Below are 15,330 nucleotides of genomic sequence, written 5' to 3'. Positions count from 1 at the left end.
AATAGGTCTTTGCATGGATCTAGTTGTTTCCCACCTATTTTGCTTCTCGCCCCCCCGCCTCTCTCTCTCTCTCTCTCTCTCTCTCTCTCTCTCTCTCTCTCTCTATTTCCAGCCTCTTTCTAACAAATTTCTCTATGAAACTGAGGACTCTAAATTTATGGTTCAAGGATGACCTGAAGGGTCAAGGTTGACCTCAACCCTGACCTAGGTCAAGGATGACCTTGACCCTAACCTAGGGCAAGGTAAATATCATCCTTGACCCCAAGTCTAATTTTTAATTGCTTGAGGTTTTAGGATATCAAGCTTCAGAGAGTTCCATTTTCTCTCTTTTGAGTTAGTTGTTTCGGGTTTCAAAATGGTATAATCTTAAATTTAATTTAATCTAGGTCCATTTGTAGGGGTTAAGGTTAATTGGGATTTAATTCTCCAATGGAAACTTATCTTAACTAATTTCAAATCTCAATTTTGGCTTCAGTACTTGATCCTTCTTGATCGAATGTATCTTTGTAGCTCCTCAAGGATATTCTTCTTATCCTTCCAATTCACTTCTTCTAGGTATCTTCTTATCTTCCAAACTTTCTTACTTTTTTCAATCCTCAAATTGACCTTATACTTATACCATATAAATTGTCAATCAGCTTGAATACACCTTAGAATAATTAATATTCATCTCTTCAAATAGCTGGAACCAACAAACAAATCTATTAAATTCAATATGCCAAAACAAGAAAATCCTTTGTTAGCCAATCCATCTCGATAGACACTAACACTAAAATGATTTTCTTGTGTTAACTAAGTGAACTCAGTTAACATTTAATCTTCACAAACTTCCTTTGGTAACTAAGTGACCTCAATTAACACTTGTTCCATCCAACTTTCCTTTGTTAACCGAGTGAGCTTGGTTAACACTCAACTTTTGTAAACTTATCTTAAGCACTCGAGTGAACTTAGTAGACACTATTTCCTAAACTTGGAAAACACTGGAATGCTCGACAGACATAGGAAACTATCTTCATTTCCCAAGTGAGCTCAGCATACACTGACTGGTAAAGATATGAAATTTTGTGTAACATCAAAGACAATATATAATTAATCAATTTTTTTCAACAACAAGAGCTTGAGACATTGGATGAACAATAAATCAATGCTTTGGAACGTATTATAGCTTATCATAAAATTTTCAATAAATGGTAAAGTTATGGAATGATCATTTTTGGTAGGTGGTTTAATTCTTTATGAGAGTTATAGGAATGCAAATATTCTACTAGGTGAAAAAGGGACGTTTAGTCCTTACTAGTCAGCTCCTTATATTATTACAGAAGTGTATGGATTTGGTGCATATAAAAGCACTGATGTGAATGGTGTACTTTTTAAGGAACCTACTAATATTATGCATTTATGTCGCTACTATGGATAATCATTAATTCTTCATCACATGTTCTTAAATTTTTCCTTTTGGTTAGTATCCTTTCAAATGTGATTAAAAATGTTAAGTACATTTTCTTCCTTTTATCATCACACATTTCTTTCTTTTTTATGGAAATTAATTTTTCAAAACACTAATCATAGAAAGAAATAGAAAAACATGTCATGTTATTCATCATATATGTGTGTGTGTGTGATCATCATCCTAAAATTGTTTTGGTATACAAAGTAGGCACTAGGTACAAAATGTTCCCTATTGAAAATTAGTGTATCACTCCCTGTCTATAGGATAATGGGATCCAAATCTCTTTGATCTTGGGTGAGACAATAGAGGTGCTCTCTATGTAGTGGGTAAATATGTATGACTCCTAGAAGTAATCCCATCTGATTGACTATAAGATCTATGTCGATACTCTTGTAGTTGATGATCCTACTACTCTAGTTGCTCTATCACTACAGCCATGAAGATGTCAAATTGTCTTCTAGGTGTTGGTATCTCTAACTATTTTTGTCTATTAGTGTCAACCACTTAGTCATTTACAAGGCAGAGTCAGACAGTCATCACTACGACTGAGCTACTCTATATAGGCCTAGTCATGTACATAAGAGAGTATGTACTAAGCTCTATAGGAGCCGAGTAAGTTTTTGGTCATAGAGTATTTTCTATATGAGTCAAGCTCATCAGTGACCGAGAAAATTTTGAGTACACAAGTGTTGAGTTATATAGTATGTGTTGTGCATAGTATATGTTGAGCATCAGAAGGATAATATAGACTAAGCAATAACAATGTCAAGCATCAGGAAATAGTAAAGACTGAGCAATGTAGAGTTTACATAAAAGTTAGGAATGGAATAGAGTTTGAGAAAAATGGTTATCAGGCCAACTTGGAAGGAATATTTAAGTTTTGAAGAGGTTGTTATAGAAAATTTACATGACATGGATCATAGATCCCTATGTTGTGTGTTCTACGATCAGGATCAAGAGGCAAAACATGGAACCATCTAAAAAATGGCTTACAAATCACGTTAAATAGTGATGATCTTAACCTAGATCAAAAAGCATGCAAAATAAGAGAAAAAGGTTAATGCATGCAAATGAGAAGAATTGAGAAGATCAAAAGTCAGTGAAGGGTTCTATTATCATCTAAAAGAGTAAGTGACGTAGTCATGGCAATGAAGTGAAAGGGAAAGACAAGTGATATCATATCAAAGGAGAGGATCAGTTAGCAAAGAGAAGACTTGAAATTAGCTTGTAGAGAAAACCAAGAGTCAGGTACTGAATCAGTTTTAGTAGACTTGAATCAGGGTAAATCTCTTAATAGAGTGGTTGTAACAGATCTATCTAAATCTCCTAATAGATTCCTTACTTAGTTTTAAGTGTAAAATCCTCTAACAAGGTGAGACCTAACAGTCTCTTAAGCCTTTAATAGGGTAGACTCCTCATAGGGTAGATCATATTTTATGGTCAAACATTGTAGCCTTTACTGGTTAACTTTATTATTGTAGTAGTGAAGATTTGTGGGTGTCATCCCCATCCTAGTTTTACCTTCACCTTTGAGTGTTTCTGGGTAAAAAAAAATTGTGTTATGTGTTTTATTTTCATGCATGTGATTGATCAAATTTATATGTTATAGCATATTTACATTATAAGGTTTACATGCACAAGTTATTGATAGGTGTGAATGAATTGGTGAAAATTTAGAAAGTTTTAAAGATTATGATTCACCCTCCCTCTCAGTATCTTGTTTATTATGTTTACTCCATAAATCAACACACCAAGATCTCATCTCCTGACATAATGAATCTAAGAAGTAGAAGGAATCCTCACATCTATAGCCATGTCTACTAGGAAATCTCTCACAAAGGCTTCCCACTCCTCTCATTATAAATCATATATAATTTACATGTACTCATCAATAATTTAGCATCATATCACTTTCATACCTAGATCTCCCAGTTGGAACCTAGGATCTATATCTTAGAGAGGGGTTGTGGGTGACAAATGAATAGACTTTCCAAACTGAACCTTCCTAGTCTAGGGTAGGGGCATCTCGGTCTGAGCTCGTATAGTATGGGACTATAATGGCCTAGCTACTATGGGAGAAGGTAATATCTCCTCTCCTCTCCTTCCTTCTACTATTGTATCATCCTTGAAATATGCCTCCATCACATTTGCATTTGATTGAGGCTCATCATCATCCTCATATATCCCCTCCTCTACTCATATCACTTTGAAGTATGGACTTGAATTTCTAGTAGAGTAGTTATCTAGGAACACTGGTCTCACACCTTGTACAATAAAATATTGTAGATAGTCCCTAGATTTTCTTGTATCCTCTAATGTAGGGGTTACCTATGTGTCATCAAGACTCTTGATATTTGTCAACATTATATCATTCATAGCTAATTAGGGTCTGGTCCCTGACCTCTTTTTGTATCTCCTCTCATGTCCATATTAGGGTACAAATGGTGGGGGAACCTATTGAAGACCAAAATCTTGCATCACCCTATCATAATAGTAGGGCACCACATTTTAGTCATGTATGACCTCTAAGTCTCTCTCTCTCTCTCTCTACATCCATCTCAATTACACTAGTAATTTTGGCCATGAGGGTATGTATATAAAATTTATAGCTAGTAAGTGGTCTAATCTAACCTTGTAGTATTGTACATCACCAAACTGCCAAGCATAACCCAATGTGTATATGAAAAATCTAGGTGACTCAATTAGTATGTCTACTGGACATCTTGGAGGACTCATGCATATTAAATGTTCAAAGGGCCACACCTTTAAGAGTGTACATGTGGTAAGGCTCTATTGTTGGTATCTTGAAAACTTCCCTAGATCATAGTACAATTTTACTAGCATTATTTGTTTCGATGTGTAAACCATCAAATATCTCTCCATATGTCTAACAATATAAGGTAGTGGGTTAAGAATATTGTACCCTTCATATCAAGTAGTAATTTCATGGTTGTCACACAAAGCATGATCTTTTTAATAGAGAAGTTTGTCCATGTATGATGCCCTTCAGGTGAACCTTATTTGGCCTATCTCTCTCTATATATGGAATACACATGTAGTACTCAAAATATACTCTGATCTCATATGGCGACTAGTTAACTCATGGTCTAATCGTCAGAACATGAACTGGCAAGTGTAAGATATGATATATGTCTTCTAGTGTCATTGTTATCTCTCTTACTGGTAGATGGAATGTGTATTTAGTCTCATCCCATCTCTCCATAAATGCCAACATTATGCCTCAATGGAACCTTACATGCAATTGTCAAGCTACCTAGTAGAGACTGATATCTCTTAGTAATTGGACCTCTGCTACACCTAGGTCCCCCATATGCCCTTGAATGTATACCATAACATTTGAAAAATAGTATTATTACATCATTGGTGGGTCCTAAAAAAACATCAAAAAAAATATCATCAACCTATCACATCATAATCTCAATTTGTAAGTAATTTTTATCAACTTCTAGAATAGGTTGACCTCCTAGGGAACAAGTCAACTTCCTTGAGAATAGGTGAACTTCCTAGGAAACATGTCAAATTATCCCTAGAGTACCCCATATGCAGCCAATAATAGGTTGACCTTCCCAGGGAATAGGTCCATCTCCTTTTAGAAAGCCTAGAAATAAATTATCTACTATAATTCTATGACTATAGAAAGTATAAATGTAGAAAGGAAAGGAATCAAAGCAAGTATGAGATTCGATACTTATTCGATTTGGCTGCAATAGCTTTGTGTTTGGCATATTTCTTCTCTCTTCTTCTACACCTAAAATTGCAATATCATAAATGAATATAAAAAGGTAACATGAGTTTATATAACATTCTTCTTAGATTACTTTTTGAATTGTTTTTTAAAACCTAGTTTTCAACTAATACCTCTAGTTACTCTTTTCATCATATCTTGAGCTAGGTAACTCTGATTTTTGCCCGATTACAACCATTGGAATCATGATTTCGTTACCTTTCCTTCCAAGTACCTTCTAGATCATTTTTAGTTTATCTCAAGATGTTTTGAAAGATACTTGTCATCACATCCCATCTCCAATTCATTGTGGTAAAAATGATACCTTATTTCACCTTTTCTAAATGAGCAAGCTGAAATAGGTGGGCATAGCTGCCCACAAACTTCATCACCCTTCTTCAATAAGCTCTAGGTTATTTTTTATTATCATTTACTCATGGTTTCTTAGAATGTAGTTAATAATATTTTCTTACAGGAACTGTGTATGTTGGATTAGCTATATCATTTTTCTAGTTACAAATATGTTTTTTTACTTTAGCTTGCATATGCACATAATGTCTGTTGATATCTAATTGAAAAGATCATTGATTAGAAATATTGTTGAAGAAAACTATGTGTTTCAATCATTATTTTGTCACTTATGTCAAACCTGTTATTTCCTAGTAAGACAATTGCTTATATGTTTCAAGTACTATCACTTAGTTGATTGATAAGGAAGTTTTGATCAACAAGATGTAACAAAAGTATCTAGAGGAAAGGTTGAGTTATGATTATGTAATGAAGTACAAAGATCAATTAAGACAATGATAACATAATGTATTGATGATCTACTTGAGGTTACAAAATGGCTAGCTACACTTAGAAAGTTCAAAAGAATAAGTTAAGCAAAGTTAGTTCAAGCTGAGCAAAAAGTCAGTTGGAGCCGAGTGAAAACAAATTCTAGTGGATGCCGAGCAAGATAAAAGATGCTGAGTAATTTTTAGTTGATTCCAAGCACCAGTAAAATCCAATTGATGCTAAGTGATTTTACAATTGATGCTGAGTGACGCAGTATGTGTTGAGCATCAAAAGATTGACAATGCTGAGCTGATGCATTATGACAAAGATCGAAGATTTACCAAATAAAAGTTGACAAGTTTGTTTTCTTGGAACTTGTGAATTAAGAGAAAGATAAGATTGATGAGCTGGTGGCACAAAATATTATGTAAACCATTTTGGAGGCAAATTCAAATGGATTCTAAGAGAAGCTTCTAGTGAAGACGAGATATGGGGTAGATACATTGTATCCTACCTAATCCATTTAAAACCCTAATTTAGACGATGAATAATGAGCGAGAAAATATTCCAATTTCTTATATATAGGAATATCTAGTCATGAAGCAAAATAGTTAGAGAGTTTGGTGTGAAAATCTGATAAGGAGAAGGAGAATGGGATTTTCCTTCATCAAGTGACCCAAGAGAAGAGTTTGTAATGGCATACTAAGCAAGAAGGGTTAAGAGGATTAATGTTTGAGGGGTGAACAGGATGTCAAAGTTGCAAAGTATGGAAGCCAAGCAGAGTTGAGGACTAAACAAAGATTTGTAATCTGAAAGTAAGGTTGTAAGTTGTATCAGATCAAAGCTCTACTGTTACTTTCTAAAAATTGTATCAGTCTAGGGTAAATCCTTTGGAGTAAGGTTGACTTAACAGTCATTGGAAAATCCTTTAACATGATTGCATTCCAAGTGAATGGCCTAAAGTCCTTTAACAAGGCCCACTTTTAACAAGGTGACTAAAATCCCTTAATTGGGTTACACTTAATAGTGTGTATTGTAACCTTTAACAGGGTTGGCCTTTAACAGGGCATCACTTCAAAAGAGTGAAAAGGAGTAGCATGTTACTAGTCGTTTTTCCCAAATTGGGTTTCCACGTTAAATCATTGTGTCAAATGTGTTGATGGATGTGTTGTATTTCATGCTTTACATTTTTGCAAGTTGATTTGAGAGTAACATATGAGTCTTAGTTGATACACAATGAATGCATGCATGGGTATGAATGTTTTATGGGTTCACTAAATTGTGAAAAGTTTTATTTGTACATCTAGACCTTGAATAACTGATTCACCCTCCCTCCCTCTTAGTTATTCTAAAAGAATTTCAACAATTGGTATTTGAGCCATCTGCTTAAGAGGATTAGTTTCAAGGTACAAGAAGCACAAAGATCAAGATGTCAAAAAGAGAAGTACCCAAGCTTAATAGAGATAAATTTCCTGCATGGAAAAGTTTGATGAAGCTACACCTTGGAGGATTTGGAGATCATGCACAATCTTGCATTTCAGTGGAGCATGTTCATCCAACAGGAGCCCTAATTGCTAAAGATATGAAGAAAAAGAAAGAACACAATTAGGTGATGTTGGAGATTGCCTCTACCCTAAGCTATGCCAAATTTGATGATATCAAAGGTCTTTACAGTGCAAAGAAGATGTGGGATGCCCTAGCTACCATCTATGGAGGAGACAAAAATGTTCAAATAGCCAAGTCAGAAAGTCTCAGAGGTAAGTTTGATGAAATGAGAATGGAAGAAGGTGAGAATATTGCTCAATATATTGCTAGAATAAAAGAAATTGTTAGTGTAATAAAAGGTGCTACTAGTAAAATAGATGATGATATTGTGTTAAGTAAAGTGTCAAGCACATTATTACCTATTTATGCCATTAGAGTTTCTGCAATCCAAGAGTTAAGATGTATACCAAGAAATGATCTAACCCTTGAAGGTCTGGTGGGTAGACTCACTACTTTTAAGCTATCTAATTTTGACAACTACAAATCAGAGAGTATTGAATCAACTTTCAAAGCAAAATTTTTATTGAAGGATTTTGAGGAGGTAAAGTAGAAGAAGAAGAAAATAAAGATAAAATATGCATCTAGTGACATCAACATAGATGAGGAAGACATTGAACAATTGGAAGCATTGATGGCAAGAAGATTTTGCAGAGGAAAAGGTAAGTTCAAAGGTAAGTTACCCATCATTTGTTTCAATTGAAATGAAGTTGGTCATATTACTGCAAGATGTGCATAGAAGAAGAACTATAGAGAAGGAAACAAGCACAAAACTAGAAGAGAAGTTGATGGTAGAGACTGCAGAGACAAAGGCAAGAAGTCATGCTACATTGCTGATGAACATGACTCTAATGAACATGATGATGAAGTGGTATATGTTACAATGAAGGATGAATCTGATGAGGATGAGGCACCTACAATTATGACTTGTGTGAACAAGAATGATAAATGGATTATTGATAGTGGATGCTCACATCACATGACTAGAGAGAAAAGTAAGTTCATTACCTTAACTTCTTATGATGGAAATAGTGTAAAGTTCGGTAATGATGCATCATGTTTGATAAAAGGAAAAGGGTCTATCAAACTCACAGACAAGATTTCATGTGACAATGCTTACTATGTTGAAGGATTGAATCATAACTTGTTAAGTGTGTCACAATTGAATAATTTGGGATGTAAAGTTGAGTTTGAAAATTGTTAGTATAAATAAGTATTTACTTATTACACTTTACTTAAGTTTACTTAGGTTAATGCATTATTTTATTATTTCTTAGGTGAGACACTTAGGAGTTTGCATACTCTTATGAGTTGTCATGTTGACAACATTGGAGTAAGCAACTCTAATTCAATACATGGTGTCTACAACACTAGAGTTTGCATAATTAACTAAGTTTTCATGTAGAAAACACAGTTATTCACACTCATAATTTAGCACATGGTGTCTACAACATAATTATGCATGGTACACCTTTGTAGGCTTATCCTCTCATCATCACACTTACTCTTGTGCTTAATGGAGGATAACCCACACCTTGTGGACATGTGCCTATTTGGATGACTTATCATGTTACTAATTCCTATGCATTCTAGAAGCATTTCATAGGCCTTTCTATCTAGGCACTCCTAGTGTACTTTGATACATTGAATCGAATACATATCAATATTTTGATCATACACTTTTTGGTCCACTGTTGTGCTTGTGCTTGAGTTCTTTGATCTTGGGTGAATTTTGCCCTAAGAAAAATTCTTACATGGTATCAAAGCTTGGAGAATTTCTCTTCACATAGTCATTCGAGACCATTGTTGCTTTAGCACTTCAACCCAGATCTAGAGTACTACAAAAATTGGGAGCATTTAGAGTCTAAACAGACCTTGCCATTGCGTCCAGAATGTCAATTCAATGAAAATTGACTATAAATTTTCCTACCCTAGGCCAAAGTCGATTTTGAGGCAATTTTTTTTGAAAATCGACACCTAAAGGCCCGATTTGTAAGTTCAGTATGATCCTTTTTTAGATCTACAATTTAATTTTTAGATTTGTTATTTTAATTTTCTCTATAATTCATCAGCATTATTTTACTATTTTCAAAATATTTTCAATTTTTTTGGGCCCATTTGGCCCTATAGAGATTTTTTTTTGCAGGAACCTGGCAGTGACACCCTGTCCCCTACAAAGAATATTCTTCATTGGGCAGTTTAATCGCAACCCACCGGCATCTCAATTTCACTAGCATACTACACCAACCATAGTGGTCATTATAATCACTCGACAGTTTGAAATTCTAGCAAGTTCATCCTAACTGACCCGACAGACAGTCCGACACATAATCGAGGGTTAAAGTTCTGCCAACTTCTTTGTTTAACACACTATGGTGGAAAAGTTTTAAACAAGATGAAGACTCAGAATTTGCATTAATGTGGGATTTTATCTCCAAACTTCAACATTGTTAAAACCCCCCCGATGGCAGTTCTATCCCTATTTTTAATGCAGTATGGTTCTCGACATTGATCCCAGCGGTAGAACCTCGTTAGTGGCATTTTTGCTCCATGAGTAGGCTTCATCGATGCCTGAATATTCTGTTGAAAAGGATATTCTGGTTACTGCTTCTTTGGTCTCTGATCGGACATGCGACAACGTTCCTGTCCACCCATGTGCAGTGAGGAAAGAACCATGTAGTACTAAGACTTGTGGCCAAGTAATTGCCATGTCGACTATTTATTAGCTACCATGCAACCCTTTTAAACTTTACCATGCCAACTCTAAACAGTCACCCTTAGATCCAGTCAATAGTATGATTGTCTACCAACTCAACTGCCATGTGAAATAGTCGTACTTGACAAATCAGTTTGCCACATCATCGACCATATGACAACCATATAGCCATGCAGACTTGTCTGTACTTTTTTGTATAGATGACATCATCTTGATGTCATGCCACATTAGCAAGGGGACCCATTTTTGTTGATGTTAGCATTTCACAGTGTTAAAATTGACGACCATCTGACCATCATTTTCAGGCATTTTTGAACTACTATGATGGTCATTTGATCATCAAATTTAAGCTCGCATTTTCTACCTAGACCCCTCTCCATATGCAGATTTTATTTCACAATCCAAATTTGGGAGGCCATAAGTCAGTCATCTAGACTTCAAATCAGGTGTAATTTTTATTTATTTTGGGTATAATTTCTTGAAATTTTTAGTGGTGGTGTTCAATTCTAGTTTTGGTGCATGGATTTGTTCAAAATTGCATTTTTTGGCAACTTTACCTATCCAATCCTACATTTTGTAACTTGAAATGCTCCGTACGGGTTCATCTGGACTCAAAAATAGGTTCTATTGTTTTTAAAGTGCTTAATTTTTTGTCTTCTTTCCAAATCTACAATTAGATTATAGGGTTGTGTTGACAAAATTATCACTTTCAGACTTAGGGCCTTTTCTACATTGTATTTCTTTGATTACTTTTCAAAATTATTATACATCTAAGCTACAGTGCTTAGTGATAGATTTGAGCCTCAAAAGGCAGTTGTAAACAACAAAATTAGAAGCCCACTTTCTACAGTTTGACAAATGGCCTATTATACACGCACCACATATAAAGTGCCAAAAGCATCTTTTTTGGTGGGGTAGTTTGATTGAGTGAATAGGGGGGGGGGGGGGGGGGGGGGGTGTATTACATTCTTGTGTCTCTCTTTTGTGCTCATTTACTTTTCTATATCATGGGTTCACCTAAAGGTCCACTTCTAACTTCACACAATTATTCTACATGGAAAAATATTGTATGGCATAGATTAATGGCAAAAGGTTTAAATCTTTATGTTGATGGGACAATTCCCAAACCTACTGATGCTACAACACTCTCTGATTGGAAAATTAAAGACCAACAAGCTTTAGGAATTATTAGGACTTGTGTACATAGAGATATCTTCTTCCACATTTCCAGTTTCAAGGAAGCCAAACTTGCTTGGGACAAACTTGAATCATTGTATGGTAAGGTGGATGAGGAAAAAGGATACCAAATTGAGGATGACCTACTTCTCTTGGATCCAAAGAATTTTGACACAATTCAAGATTATATCAACAAAGCCAGTAAGTTTAGAACACTACTTAAAGATTGTGGTACTCCCATGAAGGATGATAGGTTGATTCATCACATCCTAAAGAGGCTACCTTCAGAGTATGCTTCCTTTGTTTCGAGTTATAATACTCACAGGTTGACCATGGGAAGTGCTTTCAAAAAGCCTACATTTGATGCATTTGTAGAAATGTTGATTTTTGAACAACCTCACTTGATAGATATGGGACTTCTCACATCATCAAAGACCAAAGCATTGGTGGCTAGTAATGAGAACTAATCAAGTCAAGGAGGAAAAATTTCAAGCAACAACAAGAAAAAGTAGTGAAAGCAAAAATCACAATCTAAGCCACAACAATCCTCATCACAACAAGGCAATTTTTCTTCCAACAAGAAGGGAAGTAATGAAAAGAAGGATAAAATTTTTTGTGCATATTGAAAGAAACCAAATCATGATGAGGATCATTGCAAGACTAAGAGAATTTATGAGTTGGAAAACCTACTCAAGAAGAACAAAATCCAAGTGTTAAATGCTTCCAAGGATTCAACTCCTAGTACTTCAAAAGGAAAAGGGCAAGCACTTATGGCTGGTTCAAGTTCTTCATCGAAATGGATTCCTAACTCAGGTGCCTCATATCATATGGGTTCTTCAAAGGGATACTTTTCTTCATTGAAGCAGTCATAGGTACCACACATCTTTGTGGGAGATGATACTAAAATGGAAGTTGAAGGGGAAGAACATGCAGAGATGGAAAATGGAGAATTCAAAGATGTTCTCTATGTTCCAAACCTTATCTCTAATCTCCTCTCAATTTACCAAATCACTCACCTTGGAGATGGCAACAAAGTTGAGTTCCTTCCAGATTCAGTAATGGTCCGCAGTCTAAAATATGATTCATTGGTTGCAGTGGGGAAAGTCAATCATGACAAGAGGCTTTATTCCTTCTCCCACTTTATACCTAAGTCTCCTTCACAAGCCTTGTTAACTCAATCTAATTCACAAATCAAATTATGGCATGAGCGGTATGGTCATCTTGCCTTCCGCTATCTTCATCAACTTTGCTCCAAAAACATGGTCAAAGGTCTATCTATACTCAACTTTTCTAAGGAGGAATGTTCAACATGTTTAGTGGATATGCATCTTGAGGAGAAGTTTGATAAAGGGAAGTGGTTGATAAGCTTCAAGCCTTCAAGAGTCATGTTGAATAGCAATCACAAAAAGTCATCAAGGTTCTTTGGATGGACAATGAAAGTAGATGTGTGAATACAAGACTTAAAGACTTTTGCAAACTTGAGGGTGTTGCCAGCATTCAATCCGCACAAGATAGATGTTATAGCACTAAGGTTAAAAACTCTTAAGACTATGGCAAGTTGTATATTACAAGCCAAGTCTCTTGATCCATTACTTGAAGTCGAAGCAATAAGCAAAACCAATCACATACTTAACAGGTCTCCTCATAATGCCTTAGATGAAAAGAATCCTTTTGAGGTATGGTGTGGCATAAAACTAGTTGTGAGTCACTTCAGAGTCTTTAGTTGTCCAGCATTGGAAAACATATCTTCCAGGGGATGCAAGGCACCATCACCTAGGCCTTGTACCTTCATCAAATATGAAGACAATGTTAAGGCATACAAACTTATGGATCCTGAGACACATGAGATTTTTATAAGAGGAATGTTCACTTTGAGGAAAGCTCACCCAGTTTATCCTCTAATCCTCTTCACACTTCATATATTATGGAAACTAATAGTGACACCAGTGATAGTGGTTCAATAGATTTAGATATGTGGGATCTTATTGATAGATGTAGGGAGAGGTCATGACATCATCATATTCCACATGCATATATTGCCACAGTGATAGGTCCAGAACAATAGGGTACACCTAGTCTTCTAGCTCCAGCATCAGAGGATGACTACATAGTAGATATTTCAAGTTTTTTTGTGGAGTCATACATAGCATATTTGAGAGACATCATTGATGATATACATCTTCTCTTTTATGGAGAAGATCCTTCTTCAATTGATGCGAGAGCTCACTCTGACCCTCATGTCCATTCTCTACATGATCAATCTTCACGGGTTGATATGATTGTGGATGCTTATGTACAATGATTGTAGGAGGTCTCTTTATCATTTTAGGAGACTATATATTCTTTAGGATAGGTTCTACATCCATCCTTACTAGATCTGACAGTTTTCTTTTCAGTAGCATTGGAAGGGGCGACAGTTAGTATCGACACATGGATAGTTGAGTAGGTTTTAGAGGCATCATTGATCATTAGGATTCTTTCTACACATAGTGGAAGAATCTCTTTTATACCTATGGTATTGTTTCTTCCAAAGGGGAGGAACACTATTCAGTAGTCCTGGATTAGCTTCTACATTGGAGTAGCTTTCATTGATCGACACTCTACATTTGGGGGGGGGGGACTACCTTGTCTCTCTTCTTCTTCTCTCTTCTAGGGGGGACCTTTTCCTCTTTTGAGATTGTGTTCTTCTCATATTTCTCTATTGTATATACTTGATGTATGTCATAATTGGGGGGGGGTGTGTGGTCTTGATTACTCCATCCATCCATGCATCTAATTTTTTCATCTCTATTTTTGGAGGAAGGTTTTTCCCATGAGGTTTTCCCTCTTTCTCCACTTTATGAGAGATTTCATTTCATTATGTACATGGGTACCTAACATGGCCTAGTAGTTGGGACCCATCTTGCATTTCATACTATCTTTCGTAAGCTTAAGTGTATTCCCCTAAGTTGCACATAGGGGGGGGTGTTGGTGTAAATAAGTATTTACTTATTACACTTTACTTAAGTTTACTTAGGTTAATGCATTGTTTTATTATTGTGCATTATTTTATTATTTCTTAGGTGAGACACTTAGGAGTTTGTGTACTCTTATGAGTTGTCATGTTGACAACACTAGAGGAAACAACTCTAATTCAGCACATGGTGTCTACAACACTAGAGTTTGCATAATTAACTAAGTTTTCATGTAGACAACATAGTTATTCACACTCCTAATTTAGCACATGGTGTCTACAACATAATTTTGTGTGCTACACCTTTGTAGGCTTATCCTCTCATCATTCCACTTACTCCTATGCTTAATAGAGGATAACTTACACCTAGTGGACATGTGCCTGGTTGTATGACTTATCATGTTGCTAATTCCTATACATTCTAAAAACATTCTAGAGGCCTTTATATACAAGCACTCCTAGTGTACTTTGATACATTGAATTGAATACATATTGATATTCTGATCATACACTTTTCGGTCTACTGTTGTGCTTGTGCTTGAGTTCTTTGATATTGGGTGAATTTTTTCCTAAGGAAAATTCTTACAAAAATAAAACTACCGAGATATATGACACAAATGGAAACTTGATTTTAAAAGGTGATTAAACTAGAAGTAATATGTTCTATCTAGATATAGAAGATGTTACTTGTCTTAGTGCAAAATTTGATGATGTATGACTTTGGCACAAGAGATTATGTCATGTTAATTTTGATAATATTATTAGTATCAGTAACATGAAAAGAGTTAGATGTTTTTCTAAGTTGAAGAAACCTAATAATATAATATGCAAGCAATGTCAGCTAGGCAAGATGACGAAGTCAAGCTTTAAAAGTAAAGCTTATACCTCTAAAGAAATACTAGAAATTATTCATACTGACTTGTGTGCACCTATTGAAGTGCAAAGCTACAAAGGAAATTAGCACATAATGC

This window comes from Cupressus sempervirens, chromosome 8, assembly GCF_028749045.1.
Source record: "Cupressus sempervirens isolate cs-2001-9-10 chromosome 8, ASM2874904v1, whole genome shotgun sequence".
Taxonomy (NCBI): domain Eukaryota; kingdom Viridiplantae; phylum Streptophyta; class Pinopsida; order Cupressales; family Cupressaceae; genus Cupressus; species Cupressus sempervirens.
The sequence above is the reverse complement of the archived record's forward strand: the minus strand, read 5'-3'. Positions refer to the sequence as shown.